The sequence below is a fragment of the Quercus suber genome, unplaced genomic scaffold, assembly GCF_002906115.3.
Source record: "Quercus suber isolate HL8 unplaced genomic scaffold, Cork oak 2.0 scaffold_367, whole genome shotgun sequence".
NCBI classification, from domain to species: Eukaryota; Viridiplantae; Streptophyta; class Magnoliopsida; order Fagales; family Fagaceae; genus Quercus; species Quercus suber.
The window spans coordinates 231,094-244,943 of NW_027069819.1; positions in this window are offsets into that span (position 1 = coordinate 231,094).

Consider the following 13,850-nt stretch of genomic DNA (forward strand, 5'->3'; position numbering starts at 1 on the left):
TCCACATCTAGTTGGACATTCACTCTTAGTGGGGGTGCCATCTCTTGGGCATCAAAAAAACAAACGTGTATTTCTCACTCCACCATGGAATCAGAATTTATAGCCTTGGTGGCATTAGGCAAGAAAACAGAATAGTTAAGAAATATGTTGTTAGACATAGAGTTGTGGCCACAGCCATTTTGGTGTACTGCGATAGTGGACATTCACTCTTGGTGGTGGTGCCATCTCTTGGGCATCAAAAAAACAAACTTGTATTTCTCACTCGACCATAGAATCAAAATTTATAGCCTTGGCGGCATTAGGCAAGGAAACAGAATAGTTAAGAAATATGTTGTTAGACATAAAATTGTGGCCACAACCAATACCAGCCATTTTGGTGTACTGCGATAATGGACATTCACTCTTGGTGGGGGTGCCATCTCTTAGGCATCAAAAAAACAAAAGTATATTTCTCACTCCACCATGGAATCAGAATTTATAGCCTTGGCAGCATTAGGCAAGGAAGCAGAATAATTAAGAAATATGTTGTTAGACATAGAGTTGTGGCCACAACCAATACCAGCCATTTTGGTGTACTGCGATAGTGAAGCCACCTTGGGCAGTGTAGACACTTAATTTTGCACCCATAATTTAATCAAGGAGAATCACTTGAATGACCATCCACGTACCCCAAAAATCATGATTGCATTACATGCATCAATTTGTGCTTGCATTGCATGCATCAATTTTTCCTTGCATTGCATGCATCAATTCATTCATTGCATACCATAAAAATTATGTTGAGGTTCTAACGATTGCAATGGTGTGTCCGATTTCCAAATCGGAGCATCAGATCGAAAGATATCGCATAATCAAGTTTACACAATCAATATGCATTGTGTCTAGGTAGAGTTGACCACACATGATCAATTTAAATTAACTCCAATTGGTTAAGCAATTAAAATTAATTAAATAATTTTGTGATTGGTTGATAATTAGTGTTTAAAATAGGGATGCATGCATAGGAATAAAAGTGGATGATTAGATAATAATAGAATTGTGGATAATCTAAACTTTATCAAGATTTATTTTAGTGTATTTATCTACAAGATAATTGTTCTTAAAAAGCCTGAATTGTCCAGAAAAGAGATAAAAAATCATGGATAGAGGATGAAAACACGTTTAGGTGCAAGGACCGATCAAAAACCCCTAGAAGGAGAGTCCAAAACGCACCCAAACACGGAAAGAAGTTCGGTGTCCAAGAGCCCACTCAGCACTTTTGGAGTGCCGAATGGCACTTTAAACAGGCCGAATTTCCCCTTTTGGACTTTGGCCCAACGACCTTCGAGTGACGATAAGACACACCCTTTTCAATCTTTTCACAGAAGAATGAGTCCCGATTCACGTTCCACACTTCGGGGCTATTTTTTAGAGTCATCTAGCCTCTATAAATAAAGTCTGGGTCTCATAATTCAGCTCCTTTTTTTTCCAATGCTCTGAGAGGCATACGTTTTGAGGCTCTAAAATTGCTAATATTTGCTGATCCTCTCTGATATTTGTTGCTACAATTAGGGCTTTTAGGTTTCAAAGATAATTGAATAAATTTCTTTGAACCCTAAAACATCCTCTCAAGAACAAGAAGTACTCCATGCAGGAGGTTGTTTTCTATCACCCTTTTCCTTTTCTTTATGTCTTTTTTATGTTGTTGAATGTTTTTCTTTATCCACGAGTTATTAATCATTGTTTTGTTAAAGAATGATCTTGTTCTTTTTATAATTGTTATGATCTCTTTCTTAATTCCAATAATCTGTATATGATCAATGTTTTTTCTTAAACAAAAATGGATCTGCATCTTTATTAGATGCAGATCTGAATTTTTCTTAAACAAAAATGAATCTGCATCTTTCCTAGATGTAGATCTGAATTTTTCTTAAACAAAAATGAATCTGTATCTTTCTTAAATGTAGATCTGATTTTTTTTTTCTCAATCAAAAACGGATCTACATCTCTCTTAGATGTAGATTTGAATTTTTCTCAAACAAAAAATGGATCTGCATCTTCATTAGATACAGATCTTAATTTTTCTCAAATCAAAAACTGATTTGTATCTTTCTTAGATAGAGATTTGATTTTTTAAAATATGCAAATTTTGAAACAAAGAAAAAGATTATGCATGAATGTGTTTATTGTTGTTTGTTGTGTTTAGTCCATGTTGCATAAATTTATCTTATGAATGAAATTCTCTTCTCAAAAAAAAAAAAATTTATATTTTTTAAACATATAAAAACAGATCTTGTTTTTTGTCATAAAAATAAATAAAAACAATTTTTTTAGTTCTTAAAAACAGATCTGATCTTTTATAAATCAAAAACCATTTTTCTTAGTTCTTAAAAACAAATCTAGTACATTTTCAAATCAAAAGACTTTGTTTTATGTAATAAACACAGATCTGAATTTTTATCTCCAAAAACCATTTTTTTAGATTCTTAAAAATAGACTTGATTTCTTTTATATAAGTCAAAATCAATTTTTTTAATCATTAAAATTGATCTAACTTTTTTAAAACAAAGAAGATGATGCATTCATAAAAAAATTTATGTAATTTGGTTTTATTCATATGTTCAACATATCATCCATAGCATGCATAAAAAGGGTACATAGGTCACAAGAGTCTAGAAGACCAAACTCTGTTTGGGTGGAATGGGTGTCTAACACCTTCTCATTTCGTAACCTAACCTCCGAATCTAGTTCTTTTGGATAGGCAAATCTAAGCCTTGTCTTTTTTCTTTCTTTCTTTTTTTTTTTTTTGGGTGGAATTTAACTAGGACAAAAAGCCATGTATTTTTGGTAGATTGTAACTAGGATCCAAAGCCATGTAATTTTCAATTTTTCAAACATGTATTTATTTTCTTGTTCAATCAATGAGAATAGTACAATTCAGTCATGTAAAGTTTTATTTAGTTTTTCTTAATTTTTTTTTTTTTGTTTAAAAAAATAAGTGGCGACTCCACACCACTTACCCAAAAAGAGAGGTGCCCTAAAAAGCACTCCAAAATCTCTTTTCTTTTTTGAGAGGCACCTCAATTTTGGCGGTCTCTCATAGTGGCGACTCCACTAGAGATGTCAAGGGCTTAGCTTCATGTTAGACTTAAGTGACCAAATGTGTACCCTTGTGTTACATGTTCTTGCATGATATTGTTGTTAGTTTGTTTATTTATGTTTGTTGAGATGTTATATAATATGTTGTTGTATGATATTTTGTTGTTTGTATTGTTTGTTAAAATCTTTCCCTAACTGTCATAGTGTGCGCCATCCAAACAATATGTTTGCACCCATTTTCAACAATTTGTGGTGGTAGTAACCATGGATCACCGATCTTCATTAGATTCAAGTACCCAGTGGCGAACTCACCAACTCATAACCTGATGTCACTGGATCATTTCTTGTTGATTTTAAAGGATAGACCATGCCATTCAAACTAACGTAATGTTCATTACATTATAAGTTGGGAGGTGTAACGTCCTAGCTATGGGAAACAATGGAACAACAAACCTACCCTACAACATAATGACTTAGAACCTACACTTAGGTCAGTCCCGGTTAAAATTGCATTGCACAATGTGCGTGTTTTTTTTGCTTGGTTGTTTGATACAGATGGTGACCTAGCTTTAATTGACCCAAAAGAGCCTATTCTAGAGAGAGAGAGAAAGAGAGAAAAAGCAAGAGGGGAGAATTTGGTCAAGATTTGAAGAAAGGATGCAAAGAGGACCTAAGGCCAACATTCAAGCTAGTAGCTCCAGTTCCAAGCCCATCAACACATCATGGTACTGAAGCCCATGAGCATAGGGGACACTCCATTGCTGCAACATCACAATCCCATGTCCGACTTACCCCAATACCCACAAATGGGGGTAGATACTTCAAACTCCAACCAAATCACACAACATCCACAAATGGGGGGAGATACTTCAAACCCCAGCCAAGTAACCCAACATCCATAAATGGAGGGAGACACTTCAAATCCCAAGACACCGATCCTAATGACCCGACAAAAATTATCCACATTACAAGGTGGGGAGACACTTTAAACCCCCACATTTGGAGACAGACAACCCAAAGTCAAAGTCCACCGAAATTTCAACCTTTTGGACTATAAGTTCAAGCCCATCAAGCCCAAGGAAGGTTCAACCCTAATGAGCCAAGAAAGAATTGAAGATGTTCTCAACTCCATTCTGGAAGGTCAATAGAGGATAAATGAAGAGCTAGCCCAAATCTCCTAGATAGCCAACTCTGCATTACAAGTCAGCTTAGCCAATCAATCTATGCTCTCTACCTTGTGCAAGGATAATTCACCGAAACCCGAAGAGATTCCACACTTCCAATTTCTGAAGAAAAGAGTTAGGGATTTCAACAAGCTGTCTTTCCAACTATCCTCTCCAATCAACAAGAGCATGTCAATAGACTCAATCCCCAAGGAGGTAGTGCCTTATCACATCAGAAACAATGCAGTCAAACCATCAATTGGTGGTTGTAGGTGTTGAAGAAATTTTTAAGAACTACACATGACTTTAAGTGAAGCCTTGGAGAAACTACAAGCTAAGAGATTACTAAGGCCATCGGATCCCAAGCCAATACCACATCCCATGCCTAGAAGATACAATCTTAATGCTCATTGTAGATATCATCAAGGGAAGGCCATACAACTAATGGATGTTATAACTTAAGGCCTGCCATTCAAGATCTAATTTATCAACAAGTCATCACTCCGCCTTCATCAGCCAGTAATCCTGACTTTGTTTGAATTTTACTTTACAAGTTTTTTTTAGATTAACTCTTTGATTTTATTGTTTATTTAGGATTTGCTTTCTAGTTGGTTATTTGCTCAATAAAGTTCATGTTGTGTTTGATGCATTTGATCCATCATGTTGTTCAAATGTACATAAAAAAATTCAAAAAAAAAAAAAAATATTTTGCACTAGGGGCATTGGGCCTTCTTAGTAACCTTTTTCTAAAAACCTTTTTTTGTTCCTTCAAAGACTCCAAAATTTTTTTCTAAAGCCTACTTTTCAAGAGAATACAAAAGGAACCATCTTACAAAGCTTCTTCCAAATCATGATGATTAATTGCTCTACCCATCAATTTGTTCCCAAGAGGGATTTAACTTCATTCAATCCATGTAAGGACTTTTGCTAAACATTCAAAATATGATAAGAAAAGGTCCTAAAAGGCAATCAAAGAAATTCATCAATTCATTCATAATTTCTCAAACCACATACACTCAGTCCCAATCTCTCAAGATTTTGTCATATCATTGGAGCATTTGAACTCTTATTCCAAGAATAACTTATTAAAAAAGCTTAAGACACTGTGCTAACAAGTAAGCATCACTAGGGATAGGAGGCCGCCTTTGGTAACCCACACTATTCCTTGACACCTATTAAAATAATTATCCATTTCTAGCCAACTTGAGCCTTTAAACAGTTAGCCTATTTTTTGATGAACCTACTAAAAACTTAAACCTTGGGTGGGGAAATTAAGTATGCATGCTTAAAATCTCAAGATGAGGAAGTGTTGACCTTATGGATCCAGCACCACTTGGTAAGGTCCTCAATAAAGACAATGAGACCAATTCCAAATAGATGAAGAGTTCATCAAATTTAGGCATCAAGTTTAGGAAAGAGAGTTCATCAAGAAAGAGGGATAGTTCACTCCATCAAGCTAGGTAGAAAGGAAATCCATTAAGGAAAGATAAGATTTGGAGAAAGCATCAAACTGTGAGAAAAAAGAGAAGGCTATCAAGCTAGAAAAGACTTCAACCAAAGAGAGAGAGAGAGAGAGAGAGAACTGAATGCAAGAATTTTCATCAAGTTGTGAGAGAATACTAATTCATCAAAAGACATGAGAGATATGAGACTCCCTGAAATATCATTCAAGTTGAGAAGGATGAGCAAAAATGAAGATTCATCAAAAGCAAAATTCAATCAAATTGAGGAGGACAAGGAGAAGAAAAAAGTAAGATACATTTCATCAAAAAAGTGTGTTCAATCAAGTCAAGAAAAATGAAAGTGCATTAGAAAGGATAAGACGGTATCAAGGAGAAATGCAGATTCATCCAAGAAAGATGAAAGTCTGTCAAATTGAACGAACCAAAAAAAAGCAGTTGAGTGAAAGCCAATATAATTCCAAAAATAAAAAATAAAAAAAAATTCAAAATAAAAAGAGTTCACTAGGCTAAAAACCCAAAAAGGCGATCTAGGCAAAAATTAGAGTAAAAAAAATTCAAAGAAAAAGGAAGAAAAGCTCGCTAGGCTAAAAACTCGAAAGGGCGTCTAGACCCAAAAAAAAAAAAAAAAAAAAAAAGAACCTACTAGGCTGAAAGCCCAAAAGGGAGTCTAAGCAAAATTAAGGCAAAAACAAAACAAAAAAATTAAAAAAATTAAAAAAAAAATTCTTTCAAAAATATGAGAATAACAAAATGAGAATGAGAGATTTGACCACAAAATAGGATGTTAAGAAGACCAAAAGAGGAAATTGTCAAGCTAAAAAAAATCAAGACCAAATGAAAGAATCAATGAAGAACAATGAGAAGATGATGAACATGACAAGGATTGTAGCACAAGAGTCAATGATGAAAGAGGTGGAAAATATTTCAATGCTTGAATTTAAAGTATTGGATACTTGGGGAAACATCATAAGGGTTTTTGAGCCTTTTATATCCTTCCTTTCAATGACCTAAACCCGGCTTACATTACAACCTTTGAATAAAGCCCTCCTTGAAGTCCTACTGATTGAAAGTGCACATTTAGCTCTAATAATATTTTCTCTTGGATTAAGAAGGAAAATTGCTCAAGATTATCAAGCCCCACTGGTTGATATCTTTAAAAGACAAATTTTACAAATTCTCAAGTTGCCAAAAAAATTTCTAAGTCCAAACACTCACTTTGTTTGCTCCCAACAGAAAATACTCTTATGAGAACAAATTTCCAAATTCTCAAAATTTTTCAAATCTTCAAACTTAGGATTTTTCCCTTTCTTGCTTACTACCAATATGTGTGATCCCTAAGCCATTCATTTCTTTGATTGTCTTTGAAGACTTAATCTTTTTTTTTTTTTTTTTTCAGAATGAAGAGCCAATTTGATTACATATTTTTAATGATTTCAAATCCTTTCTAGCCAATGAGATCGAGTTAACAATTGAGCATTATGATTGGTCAAAGAGGTTCTTCAAAGGACCACCTTTTATTCATGTGAAAAAGATAAAATTTCAAAAAATCTCATTTTAAGTAAACTGCTTTTTTCCTAAAAAAAAAAAAAAAAAAAAAAAGAGAAGAAAAGATTCATTTCAAAAAAGATTTTTCAAAACTTTTTCCTTCAAACTATGTCTAGACATGATCCCCTATGAGAGAGGAACGTAGGCAGCCTTTTCAAAGGCCTAGTCACAATCACCCAAAAAGAAATTTCATTTCAAAAAAAGATTTTTCAAAACTTCATTTTTAAAAACTTTTTTTTTTCGAACTACATCTGGACCTGATCCTCTTTGAGAGAAGTACGTAGACAACCTTTTCAAAGGTCTGGTCCCAATCACCCAAAAAGAAACTTCATTTCAAAAAGATTTTTCAAAACTTCATTTGTTAAAAACTTTTTTTTTTGAACTACGTCTGGACCTGATCCTCTATGAGAGAGGTACATAGGTAACCTTTTCAAAGGCTCGGTCCCATTCACCCAAAAAGAAACTTCATTTCAAAAAAGATTTTTCAAAATTTCATTTTTCAAAACTTTTTCTTTGAACTACGTCTGGACCTGATCCTCTATGAGAGAGGTATGTGGGTAGCCTTTTCAAAAGGTCCGGTCACAATCACTCAAAAAAAAATTTAAAAGATTCAAAATCAAAACATTTTTTTTTTGGGTGTGAATTTAGGCTAGGAGAATCTGTTTGCATTAAGCATATCATCAACTTTCTGTACTAGTATGTCTTAACTAGGGGCATTGGCCCAAAACATTTTTATAATAACTGATTACTAACAAGCTCATGGAAAGAATCTTTTGCAAGAGGAAGATATGTATCTTTTATCTACTCAAAAATCACCATCAATCTTCATTTTAGATGTTCCAATCGGCACTCCAACAGAGCCCATTGGCCCATCATCCTGGCAATCCTTGTTTTGCCTAGTTTTGTGGTTTTTATCTTGACTATACTCAAATTTTTCTTTATTGAGGTCCCTATACAATAAGATTTTTTTTCAAAATTCACATTGATTGTTGAACTAGGGGCATTCGGCCATGCCTCAATCATTTTCAAAAAAAATCATCATCATCATCTTTTCCTCAAAAATCAAGATTTCCAAAAAATCATGCATCCATTTCTAAACTAGAGGCATTCGGCCATGCCTCATACATTTTGAAAAAAAAAGAAATCATCTTTTCCTCAAATATCAAGGTTTTTGAAAAATCATGCATCAATCTGCAAACTAGGGGCATTCGGCCATGCCTCATTCTTTCTTTTTCTTTTTCTTAAATCATCATCATCTTCATATTTTCCTCAAAAATCAAGATTTCCAAAAAATCATGCATCCATTTCTAAACTAGGGGCATTTGGTCATGCCTCATCCATTTTTAAAACAAAAAAAAAATAATAATAATAAAAAAACAAAAAAACAAAAGAAAAAAGAGAAATCATATTTTCCTCAAATATCAAGGTTTTCAAAAAATCATGCATCAATCTACAAACTAGGGGAATTCGTCCATGCCTCATTCATTTTCAAAAAAGGGAGCTACTATCATCATCTTTTCATAAAAAATAAAATAAAAAAAACCAAGATTTCAAAAAAAAAAAATCATGCATTCATTTCCAAACTAGGGGCATTCGGCTCCGCCTCATTCAAGTAAGTGCAAACTCCATCAGAGCCAATCAAGATAAGTTTAAATTGGTACTACAAGACCTCATCAGGTGAATTCTAAACTTGTCTCATTTAAAGTTTCCACATGTCCAAAAAATTTCCCATAACCAAAATCACATGCCCAAAAATATTTCATGCCCAAAACCACATGTCCAAAAAAAAATTCCCATGTCCAAAAAATTCCATGACCAAAATCACATGCCCAAAATCACAGGTCCGAAAAATTCCCATGACCAAAATCACATGTCCAAAAATATTCCCATGACCAAAATCACATGTCCAAAATTTCCCATGCCCAAAATCATAGGTCCAAAAAATTCCCATGACCAAAATCAAGTGTCCAAAAAATTCCCATAACCAAAACCACATGATCAAAAATTTCCCATGACCAAAATCATGTGTCCAAAAAATTCCCATGCACCCAAAAAGGTCAATGTCCCATAACAAAAAAAATCAATGCCCCATCAAATTTTACCACAACCAAAACTTTTGACATGTCCATACATAACTACCAAATTTTTCCCATAACCATGCCATCGAAAAAATTCCCACATGACCATGTCCATGTACAACTGTGAAAATTCCTACATATCCAAAATCATATCCACAAAATTTTTTCATGATCCAACATCACATACCCAACAAAAATATTATCCACAAAAATTTTCCATACCCGCAAAATTTGTCCATACTCATACCGAAAAATTTTTTCCATAAATTACACATGCCAACAAATCTTCCAAATTCATCATGATTTTGTTCAACCAAGTCTACACAACGAATTTTTCATGACTTCAATGCCTCCCAAAATTCAAGCCAAAGTTCATCCAACAAACATCAACATTACCAACATTGCCAAAACTTCACAATTTCAATGCTTCCAAAATTCAAGCCAAAATTCATCCAACAAACATCACAAATTACCAACATTGCCAAACTTTCATGACTACAATGCCCCCAAAATCCAAGTCAAAACTCATCCAACAACATCACAAATTACCAACATTGCCAAAATTCCATAAGCCGCCAACATCGTCCATATTACACCATGAACAAAAGATACAACATTTCAAAAATGCTCCAAAGCCAACATTACAACATGATCAATCATACAATGCCTCAAATTCCAACAAGATCACACAACAACACAATGACAATGTCTCCACATCAAATTTTCAATTCCAAATCTCAAATTCTAAACTCCATGTCCAAATTTTCACATCCCGAATTTCCAATTCCAAATTTTCAAACTCCAAGTTTTCAGAGCCCAAATTTTTCAGGTCCAAACTTTCAATTCCAAATTTTCGAATTCCAAATTTTCAATCCAAATTTTCGAATTCCAAAATTTTCAAATCCCAAATTTTTAATTCCAAGTTTCCAAATTTCAAATTACAAATTCCAAGCTCTAAACTTCAAGTTTCAAAAATTCGAGTTTTAAATCTCAAGCCTCAAGTTTCAAATCTCAAGTCTCAAGTTTCAAAATCATATATTTCAAACCTCAGATTTCATTCTTAAAATTTCAAGTCACAAATTTTCAAAATCCCAAGTTTCAATTTTTGAAAATTTCAAGTTTCAAATCTTTCAAGATCTCAAGTTTCAAAATTTCAGAATTCAATTTCAAAACCTTTAGTTTTCAAAAGAAAAATTCAAACCCCATATTTCATGATCAAAATTTCAAGCCTTAATTTTCGAAATTCTAAATCTCAAAATTTCATATTTCAAGTTACAAATTTCAACTCAAAATCTCAAAGTTTCAAAGTCTCAAAATTTTAAATGTCAATTTCAAAACTTCCAAGTTTCAAAAATCAAATGTTTCTCAAAAGTAGAATCTTTTGTCAATCAAACTTTTCTTGATAAAGTTCATGTCATGAAGGAACAAATAAAAATCACCCATCCCAAAAGCAATGGGACCACAAAGTACTCATCATTAAAGTCTAATCCCAAATTTTGACTTTTTTTAGTCAACAATTTTAGATTGAAATAGAGAAGTCCTTAGGTCGCAGACAACTCCAATTTCAAGGTAGAGAAGCCCTTCAGTCACCTTTCATCAAGATTGAGGTAGAGAAGTCCTTATGTCATAAACAGCTCCAATTTCCAAGTAGAGAAGCCCTTCAGTCGCCTTTCATCAAGATCGAGGTAGAGAAGTTCTTGGGTTGCAAACAACTCCAGTTTCAAGGTAGAGAAGACCTTTAGATGCCTTTCATCAAGATCAAGATAGAGAAGTTCTTGGGTCACAGATAGCTCCAGTTTCAAGGTAGAGAAGCCCTTTAGTTGCCTTTTGTCAAGATTGAGGTAGAGAAGTCCTTGGGTTGCAAACAGCTCCAGTTTCAAGGTAGAGAAGCCCTTAGGATAACTTTCGTCAAGATTGAGGTAGAGAAGCCCTTTGGTAACAAGACAACTCTGTGTTCAAGATCAACATTCAAAAGTTTCTTGGTCATCCCATTTGTCAAGAATCATTTCCAGAGTCATTAACAATTAGGTAAGTCCAGTATTTTCATTTTCTTGTCAAAAGGTAAGGTACTAGTTCTACATTCCAAGGTTCTAGGTTCAAGGGCTAGGTAATCTTTGAGAATTCAGCCTCAATTAAATCATGGTTGCTAAAATCAGTGTCTTTGTTTTACATTGACATTCGCTTTTCAAGCTCTGTCAATGAAGGGCATTCTGTAGACACTCAATTTTGCACCCATGATTTAATCAAAGAAAATGACTTGAATGACCATCCACGTACCCCAAAAATCATGATTGCATTACATGCATTAATTTGTTCTTGCATTGCATGCATCAATTTGTCCTTGCATTGCATGCATCAATTCATTCATTGCATTCCATAAAAATTATCTTAAGGTTCTAACGATCGCAATGGTTGTCCGGTTTCCTAATTGGACCATCGTTTCGAAAGATATCGCATGATCAAGTTTACACGGTCAACATGCATTGTGTCTAGGTAGAGTCGACCACACACGATCAATTTAAATTAATTTTGATTGGTTAAGCAATTAAAATTAATTAAATAATTTTGTGATTGGTTGATAATTAGTGTTTAAAATAGGGATGCATGCATAGGAATAAAAGGGGATGATTGGGTAACAATAGAATTGTGGGTATTTATCTACAAGATAATTGTTCATAAAAAGCCTGAATTATCTAGAAAAGAGATTTTAAAAAAAAAAATCATGGACGAAGGATGAAAACACATCTAGGTGTAATGACCGATCAAAAAACCCTAGAAGAAGAGTCCTAAATGTACCCGAACATGGAAAGACATTCAGTGTCCAAGAGACCACTCAAAACTTTTGGAGTGCCGAACGGCACTATAAAAGGGCCAAATTTCCCCCTTTTGGGCTTTGGCCCAACAGCCTTCAAGTGACGATAAGACACACCCTTTTCGATCTTTTCGCAGAAGGATGAGTCCCAATTCGTGTTCCACACTTCGGGGCTATTTTTTAAAGTCTTCTAGCCTCTATAAATAAAGGCTAGGTCTCATAATTCAGCACTTTTTTTTTTTCCAATGCTTTGAGAGGCATGCATTTTGAGACTCTCAAATTATTGATTTTTGCTAATCCTCTCTGATATTTGCTACTACAATTAGGGTTTTTAGGTTTCAAAGATAATTGAATAAATTTCTTTGAATCCTAAAACGTCCTCTCAAGAACAGGAAGTGCTCCATGCAAGAGGTTGTTTTCTATCACCCTATTCCTTTTCTTTATGTCTTTTTTATGTTGTTGAATGTTTTTCTTTATCCATGAGTTATTAATCATTGTTTTGTTAAAGTATGATCTTGTTCTTTTCTATAACTGTTATGATCTCTTTCTTAATTCCAATAATCTGCATATGATCAATGCTTTTTCTAAAACAAAAACGGATCTACATCTTTATTAGATGTAGATCTGAATTTTTTCTTAATCAAAAACGAATCTGCATCTTTCTTAGATGCAGATTTGAATTTTTCTTAAACAAAAATGGATCTGCATCTTTCCTAGATGTAGATCTGAATTTTTCTTAAACAAAAACGGATCTGCATCTTTCTTAGATGTAGATCTGAATTTTTTTTCCTCAATCAAAAACGAACCTACATCTCTCTTAGATGTAGATCTGAATTTTTCTTCTATAAAAAAAAAAGGATTTGTAGATGTAGATCTGAATTTTTCTCAAATCAAATACTGATTTGTATCTTTTTTAGATACAGATCTAATATTTTAACATATGTAGATTTTGAAACAAAGAAAAAGATTATGCATGAATGTGTCTATTGTTGTTTGTTGTGTTTAGTATATGTTGCATAAATTCACTACAAAAAATTGGACCCATAGTGGCGTTTGTGAAATACCACTATAGGTACTAAAAACGCCACTATAGGCCCATTTTGGCTATAATGGCATTTGCTATAGTGGCGTTTGTAAACACCACTATAGGACCACCCTATAGTGGTGTTTACAAACACCACTATAGCCTTTTTTTTTTTTTTTTAATTACAAACGCCACTATAGCCTTTAAAAAAAAATGGGTCTATAGTAACGTTTACAAATGCCACTATAGGTCTATAGTGACAGTAAATAGTGGCGTTTGTGAAATGCCACTATAGCCAAAAAACCATGCAAAAAATTTGATTACCAAAAGTTAATTTTTGGTAATCAAAAGTTTTTTTTTTTTTACATGAAAATTTTTTTTTAATTGAATTAAGATTGTAATTAAATTAATATTACAATTTTAATTAAATTAAAAGATACAAACAAAACAAAATGCAAACACTATAGCTATCTCAGCAAATTCAAAATGAAACACAAACCCACCTAAAAAAATTCAAAATCAAACACAACATGCTCACATCCAAAAATTTAAAAAAAAACAATAAAAAAGCAACCCCAAATACAAACACTATAGCTATCCCAGCAAATTCAAAATGAAAACACAAACCCACCTAAAAAAATTCAAAATCAAACACAAAATGCTCACATCCAAATTTTTTTTAAAAAA